We start from the raw sequence: 7647 nt of genomic DNA on the forward strand, positions 1-7647 counted from the left end.
CCCAAACAATGGTAACCTTGACTAGCTCACCTGCGTTCGTATTCATAAAGCATCTTAACTAATTCTTACCTTAAGCAATATATCTCAACAGCAAATCCATCTTAAATATCTTTTGGTCGTATTCTGAACATTATTTCTGGTTGGGTTGTGTGTGTGTGTGTGTGTGTGTGTTTGAGTGTACCTGTATGAGTGAAATATAATCATGTAGTGGTATTCAGTATGTGATTCATGGTTAAGAATGTTTGTGAATATAACCGCTACCCGGAAGAGAGGCAACGCACCCTTGGGCCGCCTGAGAGAGAGAAAGCGGGGTTAGGGTTTTCTAGAGGAAGAGGAACGGGAGATAGAAAAAGAGGAAGAAGAAAGGGGAAGAGGAACAAGGGATAGAAAGGCAAGAGGACACAGGAAGAGAAGTTTTAGTAAGAAAAGAATGAATAGGAAGAGGAAAATGATCGGAAGGAAGAACAGAAGGAAGCAGAAAAAAGGAATAAGGGGATGGAAACGAACGATAGGAAGGGGAGGAGGAAAAAGAGCAGAAGGAAAACGAGGGGGAAAAGTCAGAAGATGAGGAGGAAGAGGAGGAGGAGGAGGGTGAGGAAGAACAGGAGGAAGCGGACAATTAAAAGCAGAAGAGGAAGGAAGAGAGGAAGAGAAAATAACGAAGGAAGAAACGAGGAAGGGATAGAATTAGAAAAGGAGGATTTAGAACTGGAGAGAAAGTAAAAATGTAGAAGTAAATAGGAGCCAAGAGAGAAAATAGTGAATGGAGAGAAGATAGAAGAGAAGAATAATCAAGACAGGATAAGGAAATAATAGCAACTTGAGAAGGAGTTGTGATCTTCAGGAGAATGTAGACAGTGAAGAATAAGATATTGCGGAAGTATTGTACTTATCTAAGAGGAAGGTGTACATCTTATAAGAGTAGAGTGGAAGGGCCATCCTCTGCCCTCAGGACTGATTATTACAAAGATGATCCACCAGTGTATAGGGAATCCCTTTAGTCTTTTCCCCACGAGTACAGAATAGTAGTAGTTGTACTAGCAGCAGTATCATCTTCATCATCACCTTCATTATTATTATTATTAGTAGTAGTAGTAGTATCATCGTCACCATGATCATCATCATGATCATCATCATGATCATCATCATCATTATTATTATCATCATTATTATTATTATTATTATTATTATTATTATTATCATCAACATTATCTCCTGAGGATAGAAATTTTGAACTGACGGGGCTAGATAAAGTCTTTTGCGACTCCTTCAGCGCAAGAAATCTTTCCCAAATTCAATACAATCATACGGCTGGAGATAAGTCTGTTCTTCTATCTTGCATGTGAGAAAATAAAGTGAATATTGTAAACTTTTCTAGACTCATATTTCCATTGTCAGTAAAGGATCTAAGTTACGGTTATTTTCCCCCCAGGGAAGTGTACGGTCGACCTAACTGAAGTAAAAAAAATGATGAACAGTTTCCCACCCAAACGAAGAATTCTTTCATCCAATTGAAATGCCGATCCGTCCAATTGAAAAAACGCTACCTCATACATCCCTCCCCCTCATCCTTCTCCCCTTTTTTCTTTACTCCCTCTCCCTTCCCTTTCATCCTTCTCTCCCCTTTTCTTTCCTCCCTCTCACCCTTTCCTCCCCCTTTTACCCCATCTCATCCTCCTCTCTCCCTCAGCTCATTCCTCTTTCTTCCTTCTCTTACCCTCATCACCTTTTCACCCTGAGCCTTTTCTGCTTCCACACCTCTCCTGCTCACTCCCCATTTCCCTCCCTACCTCTCTTTCCCTCTTCACCCTCCCCACCTCTTCTTTTTCCCTCCTCTTCACACACCCTCTCCCCCTCCTCTTCACACACCCTCTCCCCATTCATCTTTCCCTCCTAGTTTCCATCTCCCTCCATACATACATCTCCCTCTTCACCCTCACCATCCCGTCCTTTCTCCCCCTTCACCCTCTCACTCAGCTCACCGTCCTCTCTCTCCTTCACCCTTCACATCCCCTCCCCCCACCTGCCCCCTCATCCTTCCCCCTCCTCCCCTTCAGGTATATGGCGGTAACGGGCAGGTGACGGGGTCGTGGGAAGACACTGTTACGGGGGAAAAGGAATTTGTTCTGAGTGACGAATCACCCAATTACTCGTCCATTCGGTGACACATGGTCCGTCAAACTGTCATCGCCGCCTCACCCTCCTCTCATCAGCTGGGGGATATGGAATTCTTGCTGTCAATTAAGCTCGTTGAATGAACTTAACACGAGCAAAATTATCTATCTGCCTATAATTACTCCCTTCGATACCATGATTTCAACATCATCATCATCATCATCATCATCATTATCAGCAGCAGCAGCCGAGCCGCGACACTGCCAGCAGGAGGCCTTTCCCGTTTTTTTCCACACTGACCCGTTAGTATTATACTGTTGCATCCAATTCAAGCATATCTTCCAATTTCATCATCCCACCTTATTCTATGCTCGTCTATCCCTCTCATTCCATCTTAGGGTTTGCACTCAGTTACTCTGGCTGTCCAAGTGACTTGCCCACATCCATGTGTGTGTGTGTGTGTGTGTGTGTGTGTGTATGTGTGTGTTTATATCCTCTAATTTGGACTGCTTCCTTCCAGAAAACATACTTTGTATATCTCCATATAACTCCTAACACATAATGAAGTGACGTCGTTTTCATATTTACTACAGTATCACCAGACGATTTCATTCAGCACTGGACGGATCTCTAGTAACTTTTTAGTACATGTTTTGGCTGAATGAATTAAGCTATTTTATTGCTTTAGCATATCGAACTATAAAGAATCCATCTGCAGAAACACTCAGGCGATCAATCCACCAGTCAGGCTCTTTTCTTTTACTTCCCCTGTAGTAAAACCATTTAGATTACACAGAAACTATCCACACAGAGATCCACCTAATCTACCCAACTGTTAAGCTTTTTACTTTTCCTATCCCTGTTATAATGCACAACCTCCCGCCACCTCAACCCATCCACCACACCCTAACACCTCCTCCCACCGCAGGTTCCCATAATACTGAGAAAATTAGCACCTTCCCAGCCACACCGACCACACGCTCAAACCACGCCCAACCGCACCTCCGACCCACACCACCGCACAGACGGCCCACACCCCACTCCCAAATCACTCCCTACAACACGTCCGACCTACACCCCACTGCACGTCCAACCCACTCCACACGTCCGACCCATAGCATCACACAGATGACCCACACCCCAAGCCCAAATCACGCCCCACCACACGCCCAACCCACTCTACACGCCCAGATCACGCCCCACCATACGTCCGACCCACACACCACCACGTCCAACCTACTCCACACGCCCAGTCACTCACCCAGTCCGCACCTTCACACCCCAGTCCACATTTTCATACTCCCGACTTGTGCCACCTCATCTCCACCTTACTTCCGACTAAAGCAGCGTTTCTTAATCTGGGGTGCTAGCACCCCAGGGGGTGCTGAAGTATATTTTAGAGAGTGCTGGAAAAGCAACGTATATTTGTTTTGCTTAATATTGGCATCGTGGATCTATCTATCTATCTATCTATACAGTATATATATATATATATATATATATATATATATATATATATATATATATATATATATATATATATATATATATATATATATATATATATATATATATATATATATATATATATATATATATATATATATATATATATATATATATATATATATATATATATATATATATATATATATATATATTTGAATAATGTTTAAAATGGTCAAGGGATATTTCACTTTATCCTTGTAGTAGTGTAATAACTGTAGCAGTGCAGCAACTGTAGTTCCAATAACCAGATGTAAGCAGTGGCGTCACCAGGGGTCAGATTTTGGGGGGGCTGTGGCCCTGGTGTAGGTAGAAGGGGGGGGGGCGAGCGAAGCGAGCCTATGCAGCTGGGGGGTACGGGGGGGCGCTGTTAGCCCTCCCGGAAAATTTTTCGGAAATTGAGCAGTTTCAGGGGAATTTTTGAGGCCTATAGATGAAGAAAAAGTAAAATAAGGTCTCATAGGCTATTAATAAGAAACTTATAGGACACATGAATACTGATGGGCCTAATACTAGGTATCAGGAAACCTTATGATATAATGTGTACAAGGTAATTGTATAAAGCTTTTTTGCAGATAAGTTTTTCTTAAACTGCTAGTATTATGTGGTATCATAACGGTTTCTTAGTCTTACCATATTAAATTTGATAATTCAAAGAAGCTCAATGTATATAGATATAATTGCCAAGATTTATCTTCCATTACCGGTACTGTGATAGGAAAACAAAGCCATTCACTTTCCCACTCTGTACGTTTAGGACAATATATTTGCAACACTGAGAAATAGCCTAGGCCTAGCCAATTTAAAAATAAATCAATTAAAAAAATCCTGGCCTAAGCTTCATAAAATGACTACCGGTACTGAAAAAGTTTGATATTGGGCTACTTACATGTCTAAATGGGTTCAGCTTTGGGGTTATCTGGGGCTGCTTCTGGCACCTCATTCCCAATAACAGCCACTTCTTGGCACTCATCCGAGTCATCTTTGGAGGTGCGGGTGCGAAAGAATTTCCTTATGTCACCCTGTCCCTGAGGATTTTTAGATGACCTTTTCATCACCTGAGTGGCTGATGGCTGATATCCGCAAATGTATTATTGTAGAATAGCCTATAAAGGGGAAATGACATTCAGTTCTGACAGTCGAGTGTCGACTGAACCAACTAAGTACTGCCGACTCTTTGTATAAAGTATAGGCTAGATCTCATATCTGTAAAAACAAAAATGAACAGGTAAAGTGAGGTGGCTAGCAATATACCGGAACGTAGTAACGTCTATACAGCCACTGAAACCAATACATTCAAATAAAGCCGAAAACAACACAGGATTTAGCCACAGTTCACGGACACTTCTCAATGTAAACAAACATTCCGAGTTCCGATACTCTAAACATTCGAATTTGTGAAAAATTGCATAGATCAGATATTTTAGACTGCATAATCCAATTTCAAAGCTCCGTGATTAATATATACCATATTATATATTGTAAATATATAATAAGGTTGATAAATTTAATACAATCTTGCATTCTTTGTGCAATAAATATATTTCAAAAAAACCAAGTTTGGAAAAAGTATATGGGAAACTAATATATTATAACTATTATGATTTGAGTCATAGGTTTACGTAAATTGTGAATAACTAATCACATTATATAGCTATAAATAATATTGTATTAAACTAATATGGATGCACGAATAAAAGTGGATTGGCGGTAGGGGGTTGGGGGAAAGCTAGGTGGGTCAATGCCGAGCTGCAAGCATACTATGTAAGCTGGTGATTTTTTATTATTATTATTTTGGGAGGCTGCAATTTTGGGGGGGCTGAGTCCTTGATTTGGGGGGGCTAAGCCCCCCCCTGGTGACGCCACTGGATGTAAGGGGATGCTAGACTGTGCGGCCTTTACTGCAGGGGGTGCTGAGGTTGGAAAAGGTTAAGAAACGCTGGACTAATGCCTTTTTATGTCTAACCCACATCTTTTACGTCCGACCTATACATTTTTACATAGTTTTAAGCATTTTTTCATTAACTTCAGCAGATTTCTAGTTATGTACTGTTGACCTGGCAAAATAGATTGATGTTGGTACTGGGCTTCAATGTACCTGAAATGCACAGTGCTTCATTAGCCTTCAAAGACAACGATGTGGAATATATGCACACTGTATTTTTAGGTAACAAGATAAATGGAGGTTCATAAAATAATGTACATTGGGAAGCAACCATTGCCACCCTCTCCCTCCAGAAATTAAAACCGAAGGTCAGTTATGTCTGTCACAATCCATCATCTCCCACATCATCTCGCTCCATTTTGTTTTGCCTCAGAAATTGCCATGTATTATTCTGGATTGCAAGGCGGGGTGGGAGGGTTAGCTAGTTTTGCATCCGAGAATATATCAACATAATTATAGAAGTACTCAACCTCGACTTTTTCATAAATAACAAACACGTTCCAGAGGCATATATTTATTGTTTATTTGTACAGATGCTTAAACTCTATTCTAACATTCAGCTTAAGGAAAGAATATATATATATATATATATATATAGATATATATATATATATATATATATATATATATATATATATATATACAAACACTCGTACGTACATTCACTCACACGGAAAGGAAATAATTTATACATAAAAATCTGAAGAATTAAACATGTTGATAAAAAAAAAATGCAGACACTTGAACTTTTTTCGATCCTTGAGTTGGAGGACAGTCCATTATGAAGCCTCACCTGGTTCGCTTTTGTTTCGGTGAGGTTCGAACACAGACACTAAAACTCGACAGCGGCTGCACTGATACATGCTGACAATGTTTCTGCCATGATATAACACGAATATTGGGCAAGTCTTGAGCAGTCCTTCGTGCACTATTTTTTTTTTTTTTTGAACAACTGTATTAACTTCGTTAGGCCACACTGAGTTGGGCAATTTTACACACACCGTGGCACTGCACCAATTTCCTTAAGGCAATTAAGATTTATAATCTTCATATAGGTAATACATCTAACGACAGTTTAACCTCAGATTTACATAAGTTCTATTTACTATCCAATTTCAGTTAAAAGAATACTGATAGCACGGTTTTCTTAGGATGCGTCCACACGTGCCCTAGAAAATATGTTGACAACAAGGTTGGCAACATGTTTGGGGACATGTATGCAGCAATATTTGGACAGATATATGCAAACATGTTTCGAACACTGCCAGCAAAGGCGATGGGATATAAGTGTCCATACCAGGCAGCTGAGACTTCACCATGATGTTGCCAACATGATGTGGACGCTGCTGTTCCCAATATGTTTGCAGTGTGTTCGTTACTGTGTTGTATACATGTTGGCAACACTTGTTCGAGCACACGTGTGGACGCACACTTAGAAAACTGACACAAGTGAAAGTATATGAAGTGATATTCCTAGACAAAGAATCTTGAGTATGAGACAGCAAGGTATATTGCAGAGTGCTTGTACGATAAATCATGCTGTTGAATACAGCATAGGATATCTAATTACGTCTCTAACTATGAAGTAAAAACACTGTCACTCAAAAACAGTTAGTGTGTTACTTGAAGATACCTCAGGCTGTCTGACAGGAAGGAAGTGTCAAGATTGGCATCAATATCAAAGGAACTTGAGTATCGGTCAGGGTGGCAGATCACACAAGGCCATCGGCCGTATTATTAAACTGAGTGTAAGAAGGTGCAAACAGGTCCCTATTTTTTTTTCTTTTAGTGTCAGTTATGGAACATCTGTAACTGTTAGATGTGATCATCCTGCATGCACATTAACAGAGCAATCGTGATACGGAGTGGTCAGAAATTTCCTAACATCTCATATTTCAGAAATTTACGTCAAAAGCTGAGGTCTCGTCCACACGTTCGCCTCCTCCATTTTAACTGTATGGCCTTATGTCTCTATGGGTTTTCGAAGGTACACTTATTTACAGTCAGGAAAAAATATGATTTACAGATGTACCTAGATATGCAAATATATATTAACATAATTTGAGGAAAATACAGAGTTA

Source organism: Coenobita brevimanus, chromosome 55, assembly GCF_032717465.1.
Source record: "Coenobita brevimanus isolate Jiangsu-jjx chromosome 55, ASM3271746v2, whole genome shotgun sequence".
Taxonomy (NCBI): Eukaryota; Metazoa; Arthropoda; class Malacostraca; order Decapoda; family Coenobitidae; genus Coenobita; species Coenobita brevimanus.